Source organism: Doryrhamphus excisus, linkage group LG14 (genome assembly GCF_037039965.1).
Source record: "Doryrhamphus excisus strain RoL-2023G ecotype Guam linkage group LG14, RoL_Dexc_Guam_v1.1, whole genome shotgun sequence".
NCBI classification, from domain to species: Eukaryota; Metazoa; Chordata; class Actinopteri; order Syngnathiformes; family Syngnathidae; genus Doryrhamphus; species Doryrhamphus excisus.
Window position 1 is genome coordinate 16,880,759 of NC_136370.1, and position 18,918 is coordinate 16,899,676.

General features: G+C 40.7%; 1 long non-coding RNA gene across 1 annotated transcript in view; it reads right to left on the reverse strand.

The window, feature by feature from the left end:
* The window catches only part of LOC144901689 (uncharacterized), a 47,646-nt gene extending 44,578 nt beyond the window's left edge, over positions 1-3,068 (reverse strand). The window contains exon 1 of the long non-coding RNA XR_013629747.1: positions 2,674-3,068. This is a non-coding gene — a long non-coding RNA (uncharacterized LOC144901689). The remainder of the gene's footprint in view (positions 1-2,673) is intronic.
* Positions 3,069-18,918: the final 15,850 nt, after the last annotated feature.

The following is an 18,918-nucleotide window of genomic DNA, read 5'->3' on the forward strand; positions in this document are numbered from 1 at the left end:
GCGTCACGTATGGTGTGTTCAAGGACTGGCGAACAAAGTGGCCGCAACGCCCCGACAAAGACGTTATTAGTGAAAGCATAAATTTACTTACATGTGCAAAAATCGGGGGCTTTTTAAAAGACATGAGGCGTTCGAGCGCAGTACGTAAATCTCAGTGTTCTGTGCTATTCACCCCTCCCCCCATGGGGATTAGTAATAGTAACCAATAGTAACGGGTTTCTTTATGGTCATGCCCTGATTGATGACATGATACATAACCATTGCTCTGATCTCATTTGCCACACTTTCCTGTGGCCGTCTTGGTACCTGACCTTGTCCTCTACAACCCCCCCTTCGAGGGGCCTTGTTGGGGCGTATGACCCCCCACCCCTGACGCGGCCCAAGGACACCTCTATGAAAAGGTTTGTGTCCAATACCAAATCTTTCCCATCCTCTCACTGCTTGACCTCTCAGTTGATCTGCCTGCTCCGTGTCGTCGTACACGTGTTCAAAACCCTTTCCACAATGTGAAATCAGTCATCGATCATCTGTGTTGTTATTATTGTCATTAATAAATAAGATGAAAATACATATCATATGTAATGTGTGTATTCCATTTTGAAATACTTTGATTTGAACTGTTGTCTCAATGTTTACAGTTTGGATAAATAAATAAATAAAGCAAAAATCAGACTATTCTTTTTACGCTTAAGGTTTGATCAATGAAAGCTTGAATAAAATAAACAATGTTGCGGAAAGAATGAAAATTCACTGCACAGTTAATAAATTAATAAAGGTTTCAGGATGGCAACCAACATGTTAATTGAAGTACCAAAATAACTAGTATGTCAACAACCCTTCCTATAATACAGCAGAGGTTGACCGGCATTGCAGGATGGATCGTGTTCAAGCCCAGAGGTGGTTAAACAGCACTATGTTACATGTTCCATTTAAAAATAATCTTGCAATCAAAGTCATCCAAAAAAAAAAAAAAAATTCACCAGCACTTCAGAATATGACGTTAATGTAGTACATTTTCATTCACTTCAATTTAGCAAACATTTCCAGCTGAAATCGACACATAAGAATATCAATGTCGTTTGTTGACTGAACTCAAGAGAATTGGAGTATTAAGCAAAAAAGTAATGTCATTTTTCTTATATTGGCTCAACATTGTTGGCGTCAAACAGGGTAACCAAAGGCGTCAATAAGATGGCTTGGATGAAATTGACTTCAAACTAAGGAATCCGTCAGACTGGAGTGCTTAGTGGACGCACACACACACGTACACACACACACACACACACACTTTAACAATATTCTCCACCACGCCGACGACAGCCCCTGCTCCATTTATTTGTTTTCTTCAAGTGTCAACACAAGTAGAACGCGTCCGTTTGCGGGGATCCTCAGAACTTTCACCATAAGGAGCCCAACTCTGACACCAATTAAAGAGATTACGTCTTAGCACGAGAAGAACAAAAACTATCGTCGTGTGTTACCGCCGTGATTGATTTTGACAAGGTCACCGAGTACGGCGCAACAGTGCGCGACCTCAACCGGCAGCTGGTGATTCTACTCACATGAACTGCAACACACTTTCCTTTAACACATGGAGTCGTTGCCAAACAGTAAACAATACAAACGGTTGTGTAGCAAAAGAACAGGAAGTAAACTTCAGAAAAACTACAACTAACTTTACTTTGTTATTTGCCCAGTTATTTTCACAGATTAAGATGGCAGTAATTTTGTGGGCGTTACAATCAAACACCACCAGCCAACAGCAAAAAAAAATAATAATGATACGGCCATAAAAAATTTCGATTTTTTTTACACAAAGCTTGACGTTGTTCGCCTCCGATTTTGGATTAACATTTGCAATAAAAGTGAGCCCTAAATACTCCCCACAGACTTAAGAAACACATTTAAATAATAAAACGTATAGCACAGGTTCTCATGACTAATGATGATCAATGAACAAATGCAATGGGAGTCACAGCCTGTCACAACACACAACTATGGTGCATTCAGACCGCCTAACAAAGTGGGATATCTAAGCGCTTAACAAATAAACACAATCAGTGAAGCACAGAGAAATAAAATCGGGGGTTGACCTGTAGAGTGTACACTTTACCTACAAGTAGGGCTGGGCGATATATTGATACATTTAAATTATCAATATTTGCTTCTAAGAAATCAATACAAACCATATTGTTGATATCGATATAGACTGGAATTGAACTGTATCGCCCTCATGTCTGTAAAAAAGATGGAGGAGGGGCGGAGCAGAAGCCTCGAGGCTCCGTTGATGCTAACAAGCTAGCATTTGCAGTGGAAGAAGTCGGCAAAGAATAAGCAGTAACTCAGTAATATGGAGCTACTTCCATTCCAGAGTATTAAATAAATCATTTTCTATTGATTTTGTATTTTATATATATCATATATCGATATTCAACCTCCATATATCGAATGAAAACACGCCGTGAATGCACCGTTCTCGGCGTTTGCTAACTCTGTCACTACCAAGCAAACAATTGAATCAATCAAAAGTTATACTATAAATACATGTAAAACATATCTAGACTTGGAATTATTCAATAAACACAGTAAATATACCACAAAGATTACGAAGTATGTCATAATTAATGAAAACAAACAGGAAACAGGAAATGTTATATAAAATCGCTGACGTACCTGGATCCAAGAGAATGCAGGAGCGATGATGATTCAAAGGCGGCCATGAAGGTTCTTATGAAGTCCAGAAGATAAATCCATCGGAAAAAAAATTGGAATATCCAGTAATTTCACAAGCGATCTTATGTAAACCTTATGCAAGGTGATGTACGCAGAGCCACCTGCATAAGCTTCCTCTTCTCCTTCTGGTTTAATGGCGGGGTGCAACTATTACGTACAACACGGAGCATAAATATTACACACGCATGAAAAATAAAATATCAAACAAAATACTGCCTTGTTTTCTTGTAGATGAATAAAGTCCATAAATGATGAATCTGTCCATCTCAATTTCACAAGTGACCCTAATAAAACCTTACGTCATAGTGGCGCCACAGGCGAGCGCGACATTCTTCTTCATGTTTATGGCGGGTCGCAACCCATGTTTAGGTGCAATGTCGCCACCTACTGGACAGGAGTGTTGACGCGGTGCCCGGATGTTGCGCATTCAACACATGCGCAGTGATAAACCCGGAAGTCACGCTGTTGTTATGGAAAACACGCAATGAAAAGCATATGGATGGTGCGTTCAAGTTAAAAGCAATTCATTTGAATAAATACAGAGAGCGACACCCAAACACAGAGAGAGAGAAAGTTTGGGGAGATTATAAAGACACTTATACACCGGAAATTCTTATTAAATTTTTTTTATACCAAAATCCTGATAAATTATGGGGTGGTGAATGCTGAATCGTGAATGTGTGTTAGAATTAGGCGATTTTGGGGTGACTAGTGTTGTGTTAACAACCTCACTAGTGTCGCAGGCGTATGCTGGAGCCTATCCCAGCTCTCTTTGTTGAATTAAAGGCGTGGTACACACTGTACTGGTCGCCAGCCAATCACAGGGCACATATAGTATCTATATGGATATCTATGAAAATGGGATTAGACAGAAACACAACATTCACTGACAGACTGGTGAGTTCAATTCAAAACCAGCATGAGCAACGACCATTGGTGTAGCAAAGCATTGTCATATAAAGGATCTTTGACTAGTCTTTTTCAAGTAGGTCCTCTTAAAAAATAAGCACAGCACTCCTGTCATACAGAGGATATTTTTTTTCCTCTTTTTATTTCACAGAAAATGGATACAAAGCCCAGAACAGTTACATTCGCTCATATGATTTTCTTCTACGGCGGCGTATTTACCAGCTGACATTTTATCAGCTCGGATGTTATGAAAAGGATATCAATTGCGTAAAGATGTACGCAACCTTTATGAAGACTTCACCGAACTGATATGAAACGGTATATTTAACGACTTTCACTTCTCATTTCGGATGATTTTTACTCAACTTTCTGTTAGGTTTCACTAACCAGCCAAACGGTTTCGCTCACATTTGGTGACTCATGCGGTTCTTTGATGCATTGGCGCGGTTTGCCGTTCACACTCGGCTCTCTCAGGACTACTACCGTCCACGCCGGTTCAGTCTGGTCCTGGACTTAAACTTTTCAAACTTTTGTTTTAGTGCTGTTAACTGCTAATACTTGTAGTTAAAGTATATTGAGTTAGCATTAGCTTTTACCCAGTGTTGCCATCTGCTCAGTAAGCAAAGTAGCTATTGGGTGTCCTAAACAAACGCATTATTTGATTTCCTCTGTGTATACGATCCTGTCAGAAGATGTACAGGTCACCTTTGCTAATCAATAAAACACTCTTTAATTGCCATTGTTTACCCGCCATAAAGAAAGCCAACAAACAGTGTTGTTAACTAGGCGATTTTGTCGCTAGATCTGGCAACATTTCTAACCCCCCTTGACGACATTCATTTATTCATTTTCTACCGCTTATCCTCACAAGGGTTGCGGGGGGTGCTGGAGCCTATCCCAGCTGTCGCCAGCCAAATCACAGGGCACATATAGACAAACAACCATTCACACTAACATTCATACCTATGGACAATTTGGAGTCGCCAATTAACCTAGCATGTTTTCATGGCCGAGGGTGGAATTGAACTCGGGTCTCCGTGCTGTTGGGCCTGTGTGCTAACCACTCGTCACTGTGCAGCCCCTGCCTTGATGACATATTTTGTCCAAAGCAACTAGCAACAAATCTAGCGTCTTTGTCAGGTGCCGTATGGGATTTTTTTGGTTTTTGGGGACTTAAAAGTGAAAGCACGTATTCTTCTCTTTCATTCTTTTTCTACCACTTATCCTCACAAGGGAGCCTATCCCTATCCCCAGCCAATCACAGGGCACATATAGACAAACAACCATTCACACTCACATTCATACCTATGGACAATTTGGATTTGCCATTTAACCTAGCATGTTTTCATGGCCGAGGGTGGAATTGAACTCGGGTCTCCTAGCTGTTGGGCATGTGTGCTAACCACTCGATCACCGTGCAGTGACGAATCTAGCATCTTTTTCTAGTACCGTATGGGATTTTTTTGGTATTTGGGGACTTAAAAGTGAAAGCACGTATTCGTCTCATTCATTCTTTTTCTACCGCTTATCCTCACAAGGGTTGCGGGGGGTGCTGGAGCCTATCCCTATCCCCAGCCAATCCCAGGGCACATATAGACAAACAACCATTCACACTCACATTCATACCTATGGACAATTTGGAGTCGCCAATTAACCTAGCATGTTTTCATGGCCGAGGGTGGAATTGAACTCGGGTCTCCTAGCTGTTGGGCATGTGTGCTAACCACTCGATCACCGTGCAGCCCCTGCCTTGATGACATATTTTGTCCAAAGCAACTAGCAACAAATCTAGCGTCTTTGTCAGGTGCCGTATGGGATTTTTTTTTGTATTTGGGGACTTAAAAGTGAAAGCACGTATTGTTTTGTGTTTTTGTGTTCTCACTATTGACAAATCCACCCCACTTGAAGGCAGTCACAAGCCGGCAGTGTACAGTTAGTACGTGCTTCCACATAATTTTTTTAAAGAGTCACTAGGTCAGGGGTGGGCAAACTTTTTGACTCGCGGGCCGCATTGATATGACAAAATTTACAGGGGGGGGGGCAGACTATATATTTTACACGTAACAGTCCACCTGGTATTATTGTATCTGTAAAATTGTCATGCAATCTGCTATTATTATTTATTATTTTATATTTATATTTAAATATTTTAAAAATAATAAAATATTATAATATTAATATAAAATTAAAATAATAATTATTATATTATTATTATGTAAAATATGCAAATATAACAATAATATTATATATAATTAATATAATAATTAGCATTAATATAATAATTATAATAATCATAATTATAATAATCATAATTATAATAATAATAATAATAATAATAATAATAATAATAATAATAATAATAATAATAATAATTATTATTATTATTATTATTATTATTATTATTATTATTATTATTATTATTATTATTATTATTATTATTATTATTATTATTATTATTATTATTATGTGCTTGTGTCCCTTTTTTCAGGAGCACTTTGTAAACAACAGACCATGTCAAAAAACGAAATTGATAAAACCATCAAAAGGTTGGCTCAGGCCATGATGCCAGGTTGTATGTTGAGTTTAAATGAAATACTTTGGAAAGATTGGGCGGGCCGTATTCAAACACTTGGCGGGCCGGATGTGGCCCCCGGGCCGTAGTTTGCCCACCCCTGCACTAGGTTGTCTGAATACTCGCTAAATATAGCATAAGTTGCCAACACATATCTTACCTATTTCCGGAAGTCGGGCTCTAGTCGGTCCACTTCCCTCCAGGCTTCCTCCTCCTCCTCCTCCTCCTCCTCGTCCTTCTCGCTCCTCCTGCTGGCTTTCACGTTAATTGGCAGCAGTTGAACCGTGAGCCGTAAATCAAGAAGTGCGGAGTGTATTAATGAGTGGGACCACCCAGGAAAAGTACTTTGTCCCCACTTTGGCCACAGACAATGAGAGGATCCTGGAGTGTGTCAGCTTGTGAAAGCCATGAATGAACATTAACAAGAGCAGCGCTGCTACATCCCCTGCAAGCAAAGCGTTGGCAGATAAATTCCCGTATTGGAGGCTGGAACAATACACAGCACCATGTTGGGGTTTGTTGGGTTTTTGTTTTTTTTCAAGTTCTCCATTTAAGGTGGACATCGTTTGCAAAACATTGGCACACACTAAAGCATGCATCTGTCAAGCACTTCACAAATGGTTGATCCGATATTTACCACAGGGTTGGGAGGGTCCATCCAAATGTTGATTCCATCGATACCAAGTCTTGTATGACGAGATCCATGTTTTTCAGTCCTGTATTTTTTTTTAAATATCTGTTTTTTGTTGTGTGGGGGCGGCACGGCGGCAGACCTCACAGCTAGGAGACCAGGGTTCAATTCCACTCTCGGCCATCTCTGTGTGGAGTTTGCATGTTCTCCCCCGTGGTTTTCTTACTCCGGTTTCCTCCAACATTCCAAAAACATGCTAGGTTAATTAGCGACTCCAAATTGTCCATAGGTATGAATGTGAGTGTGAATGGTTGTTTGTCTATATGTGCCCTGTGATTGGCTGGCCACCAGTCCAGGGTGTACCCCGCCTCTCGCCCGAAGACAGCTGGGATAGGCTCCAGCACCCCGTGCGACCCTCGTGAGGATAAGCGCTAGAAAATGACTGACTGACTCATGACCACAAATAGCCCGCGGGCTCCAGTTTGGATAACTTTGGACTGCACATTTTGGTATCGGTCTCATGCCAAGTAAATACAAGGCAAATACAAATACATCCAAAGAATATACAACAATTAATATCGGCTGCACGGCGGTCAAGTGGTTAGCGCGTAGACCTCACAGCTAGGATACCCGAGTTCTTTGAGATCATAAAGATTTTTTCGGGCAAAATTGAGACAAGCCTTAATAAAAGCCTTTTTGTTGTTCACCCTGGACTGGTGGCCAGCCAATCACAGGGCACATATAGACAAACAACCATTCACACTCACATTCATACCTATGGACAATTTGGAGTCGCTAATTAACCTAGCATGTTTTTGGAATGTGGGAGGAAACCGGAGTACCCGGAGAAAACCCACAGACATGGCCGAGGATTGGTATTGAACCCTGGTCTCCTAGCTGTGAGGTCTGTGCGCTAACCACTAGACCACCGCACAGCCACTATTTGCGGTCATGTTCTATAAATACAATTGAAGCAAAAGTGTTAGCAATAACAATAGTAATACACTTTGTCAGTGGAGAGTTATTATTATTTTTTAGATATACTTCTTAGTATATTGACTTTGGATTATATTTAGCCAAAAAACAAAATGATTAAAAAGGTCAAGTATGCGAGCCCTCAAAGGAAATATTTTGCAGTCCGCTGATTTACTGGTTGAAGCTATCTTGTCACGTTGGAGTCAGAAACATCTTCAGCCAAATGTATGCGGTAATAGCGATCATATTTGAGTTCATTCGATTGAAATGCTTTAGAAAAGAAACCCGGGTGCTATACGTGTACTGGATGACAGCGGCAAATAAATAAATTCCTCAGCAAGTGTAAAAAAAAAAAACAAAAACAAAAAAAAAAACTGAAATGTTTTCTCATGAGAGCGTCAACGTGGGACTGTCATCCATCATGAAAACTCACAAAGCGGGGCCACCGGCTACTAAAATACCAAGGTTAATCTTGATTAAATACCTTTCCGGGGCATAAAAAGCATATTTAACATAAAACATCCTTCAAAAAGCAGTCAAATTTAAGATATAAAATACGACTGCTGATGGCAAGGCCAAGTATCCCAACTCGCAGATGAAAAGTATCAAAGAGATTAAAGAAAAAAAACATTAGAAATCATCACGCTGCTTAAATGGCTTCATCTGACTTCCCCGTTACCCTTCTGCCCAATTTAGTATTCACTTAAGCAAACCAAATCATCTTTCCTTAATATACATTGGAAGAGGGCAGGTGAATGCTTTAGCGGAGCATATAATGTATTTGCAGCCGTCATTCACTGCATAATGCCCCCCCCCCCCCCCCCCCGTGCCCCCCCCCCACTCCATAACACACAAACTACTACTACTTTCAAAACACTACACCGCTAACTTTTTAGCATGTTCAACACCAGAAGGGGACAAAAACCCACGGTGAGGCAGCATTTAGCCACTAGGGCCCCCACCTGTGGAACAGCCTGCCGGAGGGCCTCAGGACTGCGGAGATTGTTGATATTTATAAAAAAAAAGATTAAAGACGCACCTTTTTAATCAGGCTTTTAACTCATATTTTTACACTTTTATTTTGTTTTTATCTTTTTAGTCCTATTTTATGCTCTTAGTCTTATAGCTTTTAACTCCAGTGTTTTGTTTTTATCTTTTTAGTCACATTTTTTTTTTTGCTCTTGGTCTTCAGCTTTTAACTCTAGTGTTATGTTTTTATCTTTTTAGTCCTATTTTGTACACTTAGTCTTCAGCTTATAACTCCAGTGTTTTTTTTTATCTTTATGCTCTTAGTCTTCAGCTTTTAACTCCAGTGTTTTGTTTTTATCTTTTTTTTTAGTCCTATTTTATGCTCTTAGTCTTCAGCTTTTAACTCCAGTGTTATGTTTTTATCTTTTTAGTCCTATTTTGTACACTAAGGCTTCAGCTTTTAACTCCAGTGTTTTGTTTTTATCTTTTTAGTCCTATTTTATGCTCTTAGTCTTCAGCTTTTAACTCCAGCGTTTTGTTTTTATCTTTTTAGTCCTATTTTTTTTGCTCTTGGTCTTCAGCTTTTAACTCCAGTGTTTTGTTTTTATCTTTTTAGTCCTGTTTTATGTTCTTGGTCTTCAGCTTTTAACTCTAGTGTTATGTTTTTATCTTTTTAGTCCTATTTTGTACACTTAGTCTTCAGCTTATAACTCCAGTGTTTTTTTTTATCTTTATGCTCTTAGTCTTCAGCTTTTAACTCCAGTGTTTTGTTTTTATCTTTTTTTTTAGTCCTATTTTATGCTCTTAGTCTTCAGCTTTTAACTCCAGTGTTATGTTTTTATCTTTTTAGTCCTATTTTGTACACTAAGTCTTCAGCTTTTAATTCCAGTGTTTTGTTTTTATCTTTTTAGTCCTATTTTATGCTCTTAGTCTTCAGCTTTTAACTCCAGCGTTTTGTTTTTATCTTTTTAGTTCTATTTTTTTTGCTCTTGGTCTTCAGCTTTTAACTCCAGTGTTTTGTTTTTATCTTTTTTTTGGTCCTATTTTATGCTCTTAGTCTTCAGCTTTTAACTCCAGTGTTTTGTTTTTATCTTTCTAGTCCTATTTTATGCTCTTAGTCTTCAGCTTTTAACTCCAGTGTTTTGTTTTTATCTTTCTAGTCCTATTTTATGCTCTTAGTCTTCAGCTTTTAACTCCAGTGTTTCCTCAGGGGGGTCCTCCACACTGGGGGCTGTGTCGAGTCTGCTGAGGGGGTGCCATCCGTGGGTCTCTTCGACCCGGCCGGCTGGGGGTTCCTCCCTTTAATGTGGGGGTCCGCCCGTCTGTCAGAGTCGGGGGGCCCGGGTGCTGGTCCTCCGATGGCAAGGCCTGCGGCTCCTCCCAGTGTGGACGGGCCCAAAGGTGGCGTTTCCTTGATCCTCAGTGCCATGCCATGTCTCCCTACTGTGTGTGATTGTGTGATTGTGTGTGTGTGTGTGTGTGTGTGTCTCGTATGGAGGGTGGGAAGGAGGGGCTTTCTTTTGTTTCTTTGTTTTTTCCTTTTAATTGTGGAAATTGTTTGAATTCTGTAAAGCACTTTGTGTTGCATGTCTTTGCAGGAAAAGTGCTATACAAATAAAGTTGATTTGATTTTGATTTGAAATGATCAGGATTGAGTCACATCTGCTTCTTCCGACTCCTTTTCCGACATGAATTGTGCAAGTGTAAACATGCGTCTGGAGTGTTAGCCTCCTCCAGGAAGCATCCGAATATGCTCCAGACTGGCATAAAAGGTCGAAAAGAGCAAATATAAAAGGGTAAAGACGGACATTAATTAGGCCCAAGAAATGCCTGTGCAGCTGTGTGAAGACTTCCATCTCCTCTGTCCCGAGCGAGGAAGTCCTCCTGCCGGCTGAATGCCCTCTTGCAAGCGACTTTTTGTTCTCACACACTTGGCCGCTCTCTCCTTAACTTAACATCCTTCTTCTGAGAAGCAACATGTTTCCTCTCCACCTGTTGATGAACTGTGGAGACGTAAAGCACATCTTCATGCAAACAGTACCGTCCTCACATGGGTGCTAGTGAATGGACGGGATTTAAAAAAGGAAGCCAAATGTTTACAAGTCATCACAAACAGAAAATGATTGTGTTTTTTTCGGGGAGGGGAAGTCATGGATGTCTTCATGACTGCTGCTTCTAGTGGGGAGAAGGCCCTCTTGTTCTTTGTGGATGCAAGATGAATGCAGATGAATGGCTTTGCCAATGCATGCTGCACCCTCTCAATCATGTCAAGGCAAAACATTTCCATGTTTTATCATCTCACCGGCTTTATTTGACTAAACCAACCAGATTGGGTCTCTTTTTTTTGTGTACTTTTCAGGCATGCTGCCTATAGTCTTTTCACTTTCGGGTCAACTACTACTTATGAATCATCTTAGCAAACCCAAGTAAAATTTTTTTTTAATGTAATCAAGTTAACAGCATGTATGGTCTGTGGCTAATCACGATTAATCGAAATTAATCGCTGATTAATCACAATTAATCTAACCGTTTCCGAGCTTCGCGCAGTTGCACTGCCGCTTCAAAGTTTGGGATCACTTGCAAATTTCTTTGTTTTCCAAAGAAAAACACATTTTCATGCATATCACAAACTATTTTTTCCATTTCACAAACATTTTATTTTATCAATTTCACAAACAATTAAAATGAATCAAATGATTTTCAAAGAAGGATGTACATTTTTGCATAGAGTCCTACTATCAACAACTGTCAGTCCTCTGCATCAATCTCCTGGTATGGTTGCTAATCCAAGTTCATCATTTTATAAGGCTAATAGATTATTAGAAAAGCCGTCTAAAAATCTAAACTATAATGTCTTATCATGCTGTTAACTTCAGAGAGCAGCACAAACTGGGTCTAACAAGGACACAAAAACGATGCACAACTGCGCAAGAAGACAAATATCTGAGTGTAGTTTAAGATGATGACGCCTCACAGGTCACCTGGTAGCTGCACTAAATAGTAGCACCAGTACCACCAGTAACACCAGTGTCACATCAACAGTGAAGCAGCAACATCAGGATGCTGGACTTCATGGCGGGACTCAGACTGGCCAAAAAAACTTCCAAGTGATCCCAAACTTTTGAGCGGTAGCGAATCTAATCACACATTTACATCAGGCTTAATTAAGTAGACTTCATCTATTGATGAAGAAATTAGTGCTGCCAACCGCTTAAAAATATAATCAAGCTAATCACATGAGAGGAATCACGAGCAATCTGTGATTAATCACGATTAATCTGCGATTAATCACAATCTTTTTCACGTTCCAAGCAGTTATCTAATCATACATTTATATCACTTAAGTAGACTATCTATTGATGAAGTAATTAGTGCTGCCAATCAATTGAAAATATAATCAAGCTAATCACATGAGAGGAATCGTGATCAATCTGCAATTAATCGCAGATTAATGTGATTAATCTGTGGTCGATCACAATTAATCTGTGATTAATCGCAATCTTTTTCACGTTTCAAGCAGTTATCTAATCATACATTTACATCACTTAATTAAGTAGACTTTATCGAAGAAATTAGTGCTGCCAATTGATTAAAAATATAATCCAGCTAATCACATGAGAGGAATCACGATCAATCTGTGATTAATCACGATTAATTTGTCATCGATCGCAATTAATCTGTGATTAATCACAATCTTTTTCACGTTCCAAGCAGTTAACTAATCATGCATTTACATCAGAGTTAAGTAGACTTTATTGACGTACTACGACTGGCTTGAATTTTGATTGGAGATAAAAGTATGGTTACTTACAGATGTCCAGCGGTTTCCTGTCAGCGCCACGAATGTAGCCTTGGCCAGCTGGTCCAACTTCATTGCCTTTTCATTTCCACAAAGCTTGTGATGGACATAGTGGGTCACCTGTGGATGTCTGTAGGAGGGCCCAGTGGATGTCTTTTTGTTGATAGGTCCACTCCCACGGCTTCATCCCACATTGTTAGGAAAGATATGTTTGGTACTACAGACTTGTTGTGATAAGGTTCGGTCCTGTTGGGTTGCACCGCCTGTTGGTGACCTTTTTGTTTCCCTTTAGATTCTGTGACTTCCTGAGTGGGCGGGGCAACAAGGTGCACCTGTAGCCACTTTGCCATAAGGGGAATTTAGCTACCTGGCTGGTTGATGTTCATCATTTGTTCTGTACTGGAGACCCATTGACTTGATTTTTTTTTTTGCACTCAATTGCACGACGAGGTCCCGGGTCTGGGATCCTTACTTGCAAAAGTCCTAAAAGACAATTTCCTGTGAAATTTCCGTGGAAGCAGACCCTTTCTGCCCATTCATCCCAGCTAGCTGCATTGCCCCATCTTTTCGTTTTCAACCCCAGGAACGTAATCTGTTAGCTTAACTCATTTGCTACCAAAAACGTATTTACAGTATGTGTCTTTTACATTTTAGCCCCCCCCACCCCCACCCCTCCCATCCCAGTGTAGGTGAGCAACACTGTGTTCGATGACATGTCACAGGGTGTCATTGCAGAGGGTCTGGGGGAATTTGCAAAATTAAAAAAAATATTTTTGTGATGACAGAAATTTAAACAAATTATTTTTCCACATTCCGTTTCATTTTTATTTTCGTGTTGGCAGATTTAAAAGTTAATGTACAATATATATATATGTGTGCTTTTTTCCATAAATGTTAAAAACATTTTAGAATTTTGCAATAAAAATTGTACAATTCTAATGTGCATGGACAACGCACTAACAGTAAATATTACATTGTTAGTATAGTATCAATAACCCTACAGACATTTGCACTCCTTCAACGTTACATAAGTAAGGCTCTTGTTGGGTCACTTAAAGGTTCTAGAGATGTTACGACTCAGAGCGGGTGACATTTTGGGGAGGTAGGAGAGGGGGGTTGGGTACTTGTTCCATAAACCTCAGGGTCGTTGAAGAAGTTAAAAATGATTGTCTTCACGTTGAACTTCAGCAGCAATGGTGTGTAATATAAAATATCCACTGGTGTCAACAAACGTTGGCCCCCTTTTTCTGATTTCTCTTTTTTTTTTGCACACTTGAATGTTTCATATCATCAAACAAATTTAAATATCAGTCAATGACAATACAACTAAACACAAAAATCACTGGTTGGGCTACCCTTAGTAGCAACATCTGCAATCAAGTAACTTGCAATGAGTGTCTTATAGCGCTTTGGCAAACTCGACTTTGCAGAATTGTTGTAATTCAGTCACATTTCTCAATAGGATTCAATTTTTCTGGTGAAATTGAGAAGAGCCTTAATTGTTCAAGAGTGGTTTTCGTCTTTGGTACTCAGTTCTTTAGATGTTGTTGTGGGCTGTTTTATGAGTTGTGACTGTGCTTTTGGGGTCATTTTGGCCTCTTCCGGTAAGAAGGTTCACTACTGTTCCGTGTTTTGTGGATCATGACTCTCACTGTGGTTTGCTGGAGTCCCAAATTTTAAAAATGACTGATAGCTCTCAGGGCGGCACAGCGGTCTAGTGGTCTAGCTAGGAGACCAGGGTTCAATTCCACCCTCGGCCATCTCTGTGTGGAGTTTTCATGTTCTCCCCGTGCATGCGTGGGTTTTCTCCGGGTACTCCGGTTTCCTCCCACATTCCAAAAACATGCTAGGTTAATTAGCGACTCCAAATTGTCCATAGGTATGAATGTGAGTGTGAATGGTTGTTTGTCTATATGTGCCCTGTGATTGGCTGGCCACCAGTCCAGGGTGTACCCCGCTGTCTCTCGTCTGGAGACAGCTGGGATAGGCTCCAGCACCCCCCGCGGACCCTCGTGAGTAAAAAGCGGTAGAAAATGAATGAATGAATGATAGATCTCATTTAAACTCAGTTACAGTATGTTTTAACGGGGGGGGGATCATGTTTTTACACAAGGATTTTTTTCTTCCTTAATAATACAAAATATTTCAACAATACTACAAAGGACTAAGGACGTGTACCTGATAAATCAATATAATGGATTTTGTTCTTCCTTAATAATACAAAATTTCATTTAAAAAGTTCTTAAATTTCATTTAAAAAGTTCTTAAATTTCATTTAAAAACTTTTTAAATTTCATTTAAAAAGTTTTTAAATTAAAATTGTGGGCTGTTTTCACACAACAGCATTTTGTGTTCAGTTGTGTTGTCCCTGACTAATATTTACATTTGATGATGTGAAACATTTAAGTGTGACAAAGTACTATGGACCCGTACCTGATAAATCAATATAACTCTTAACTCTCGTATTGGACCGTAGGAGATGATGGAAGCGTACCAACATGCTGTGGCGCTTTGGTGTCTAAGAACTAAGCATTGAATGACAGTCACGGGATGAAAATAACAAACGATGAAGTGACGGCGATGCCCCCTCGTTAAACATCCCCCCATTAATTGTTGATTTAGCTGAAACCACGAAAGAACAGGATGTCGGGATCCTGGGGAGGAGAAGAGTGGGACGCAGGTGAAGCCTGGGAAGCCATGATAATGATGATGATGATGATGAAGAAGTCGAGTGGAAGCATGCAAGTAGGAATGATCCAACCAGCATGGGGGCTACATGCTTATAGCATACATGCATAACATGCATAACACTCCAAAGTACGCCACAAACATTTACAATAAAATCATACTTAATAATTAAAATTTCTAGTTGTGGTTCTGTGGTTAGCGTCTCATTCTTCACTAAGAGGAAGTAACCAGAAAACGATTGGTCGCTTGAACTCCAAATTATACGACGCTTGAGGTGTTCAACTTGAGAGGTTCCACTGTGTGTCCATGAACTACACATAAGGAGATAATTTCACAGCCCGCCATGCTAGCGCTAAGTCAGATGCTTCAGATGACAAATAAGCGGGAAAAAAAAAAAAAGGTTTGTATTCGCACAATAGAAAAACAATTTTTGCAACGGTCATGTCAATACAATAAATGATGATAGTTAATCGGGTACAAGAGAGGTGAAAGAAAATTCCAAGTATGGATTGAGAGTCGAGGGGCCACAAAAGGTTCATAAATAGCACGGGGGCCTCCGTAAAATAACACTTATACCGTAGAGCAGGGGTCTCAAACACGCGGCCCGCGGGCCAAATGAGGATAAGCGGTAGAAAATGAATGAATGAATAAATGGATATTAATTTTGGGCAAGGGCTGCATGGTGCTTGAGTGGTTAGCACGCAGGCTTCACAGCTAGGAGACCTGAGTTCAATTCCACTTTTGACCATCTCTGTGTGGAGTTTTGTGTGGGTTTCCTCCAACATTCCAAAAACATGCTAGGTTAATTAGCAACTCCAAATTGTCCATAGGTATGAATGTGAGTGTGAATGGTTGTTTGTCTATATGTGCCCTGTGATTGGCTGGCCACCAGTCCAGGGTGTACCCCGCCTCTCGCCCCAAGACTACTGGGATAGGCTCCAGCACCCCCGCGACCCTTGTGAGGATAAGCAGTAGAAAATGAATGAATGAATAATAGATATCAAGGCTGCAAGGCGGACTAGTGGTTTGCACGCAAGCGTCGCAGCTAGGAGACCCGAGTTCAATTCCACCCTCGGCCATCTCTGTGTGGAGTTTGCATGTTCTCCCCGTGCATGCGTGGGTTTTTTCCGGGTACTCCGGTTTCCTCCCACATTCCAAAAACATGCTAGGTTAATTAGCGACTCCAAATTGTCCATAGGTATGAATGTGAGTGTGAATGGTTGTTTGTGTATATGTGCCCTGTGATTGGCTGGCCACCAGTCCAGGGTGTAACCCCGCCTCTCGGCCGAAGACAGCTGGGATAGGCTCCAGCTGGATAAGCGGTAGAAAATGAATGAAAGTTTCCAACAGGCTCTACAAAACATCAAAGACTGATTTTTTTGGCTGATTTTGGTGTGAATCACAATATGGGGGGGGGGGTATGGCGCTTGGCGGAGGTGTGTGTTCCCCGAGCACTTTTCTAGTTCAGAACTCTTTGTAGAGTTAAACATCCTTATGCATTCTCATTAAAGAGGTTCCCTGCACTGTCACGATTCAGCATTCATAGCCACACAAAATTGCGAGTATTTTGTCAAAAATTATTATTTTTTTTCCCAACCTCTGAAAATAAGCAGGTTTTCCCACAGAAAACACATCTCATTCTCATACAGGTACAGGTAAGCTGTACAGCACAATTGTACCATTGTTAAAAAAAGTCAATTTTTAATGTTTTTTCATTAGGTGTTGAGATTTCACACTTTGTTCGGCAGGTCCTTGAATGCACCACAGTTGCTGTTAGATGCAAAGGTGCAACTCTACAGGCCAGGTTGTTTTTTGCAAAAGAAAATCTGTTCTCAATTGCTAACCCAGAGTAGACCGATGGCATTGTGGGGTGTAATACTGATATCGATGCAGGCATCAAACCTGATTTTAACAATGAAAAGCCTAAAAAAGTGCAAAATTCTTTGGAATAAAACGCAGCCATTGTGAGTCTTGGCTCCGTACTGACATAAAAAAGACAAATGTTGCACGGTATTTTCCAAACAAAAGCCACGAGCAAAGGGCAAGAGTGGTGGTGATGGTGGGCAGCTGTCAACAAATTCCACAGCTCGGGCGCCAAAGCTCAGATGACCCGCTGGCGGGAGCTGACATTAATCCTAAGTCTTCCAGTCAGTGCGTCGGGTTGAGAGGACACAATGTGGTTTGCAGGAGAGAGAATGCCGATGCGGGCTCCCAACACAGGAAGGTGCTGATGCTAATGAGCGGATTTGTGGCTCCTTAACGAGCACGCATGGTTTCATGTCCTCGTTTACAGGGAGCTGATACATAATGAGGATTCCCGGGACGGTCGCTTGTGTAAGCCACTTCATGTAAGAGACACTGTAGAGGACGTGGTCGTTTTTTTGAGGGGGAGGGGAGCATGTCAGCCATATTTGATCCTCCGGTTGGTACGCACTAATCATTGAATCACTGAGGCCAAGTGAGAAAAGCTGGAGCTCCATGTGACAAATGGACCCCAGGCGAGGAAGGGGGAACATGGGAGACGTGTGGAGGAGTGGGGGCGGGGTGCGATACTGTGTGACCTCAGCCTCAACTATATGAAACACATTTTACATGGTCTGGGGCTGCACGAGTGCTGCGGTTCATTGACGGAAAGGCTAATTCCAGAATGTACTGACGACACACTTCCAGGTGATAAGAGTGGGCAAGTACGTCTCCACACCTGAACCCAAACGAGCACCTCTGGGGTCTCCTAAAGTGGTTGCAAGCGCCAAGTTGTCTGACATCATGGAGGACCTGTGCAGCTTCACTATAGACACTAGCCACGTTTACATGAGGAGTTTTTCCTATTTCCGAATGACTTTTCCAAAAACAATGGTATACATGGAAAGGAATATTCCAAATCTCTTGTCTATAAGCAACCAAACGTAAACATCAACATCCCGTGATACCAATTCCCAAAGTTTTTCTTTCACTTGTTGGAATAACTCCGTATTGCCAGTTTTCCATTCATCCAGTCTTGAAATTTAGTTTGAATCAAAAACAAATTTAGTTTGGATCCGCAACAGTCCAAGTACCGATTGCTCGCCTCCATTTTTAAAACCGAAGAACGTCTGGAACTGCGTGTTATGTCATATCTGAGCATGCGCGGGATAAATTTAAACAAGAAAAGATAATTGGAAAAAAATTGTTTGTGAAATGCATGAAAATGTGTTTTTCTTTGGAAAACAAATAAATCTGCAAGTGATCCCAAACTTTGGAGCGGTAGTGTAACTGCTTCAAACCCGGGAAACATTGAGATTAATCGTGATTAATCACCAATTAATTTCGATTAATCACAGATCGTACATGCAGTTCACTTGATTACATTTTTTTTATCTTGGGTTTGCTAAGATGATTCATAAGTAGTAGTAGTAGTAGCAATGAGATTCATTCATTCATTCATTCATTTTCTACTGCTTTTTCCTCACGAGGGTTGTGGGGGTTGCTGGAGCCTATCCCAGCTGTCTTTGGGCGAGAGGCGGGGTACACCCTGGACTGGTGGCCAGCCAATCACAGGGCACATATAGACAAACAACCATTCACACTCACATTCATACCTATGGACAATTTGGAGTCGCTAATTAACCTAGCATGTTTTTGGAATGTGGGAGGAAACCGGAG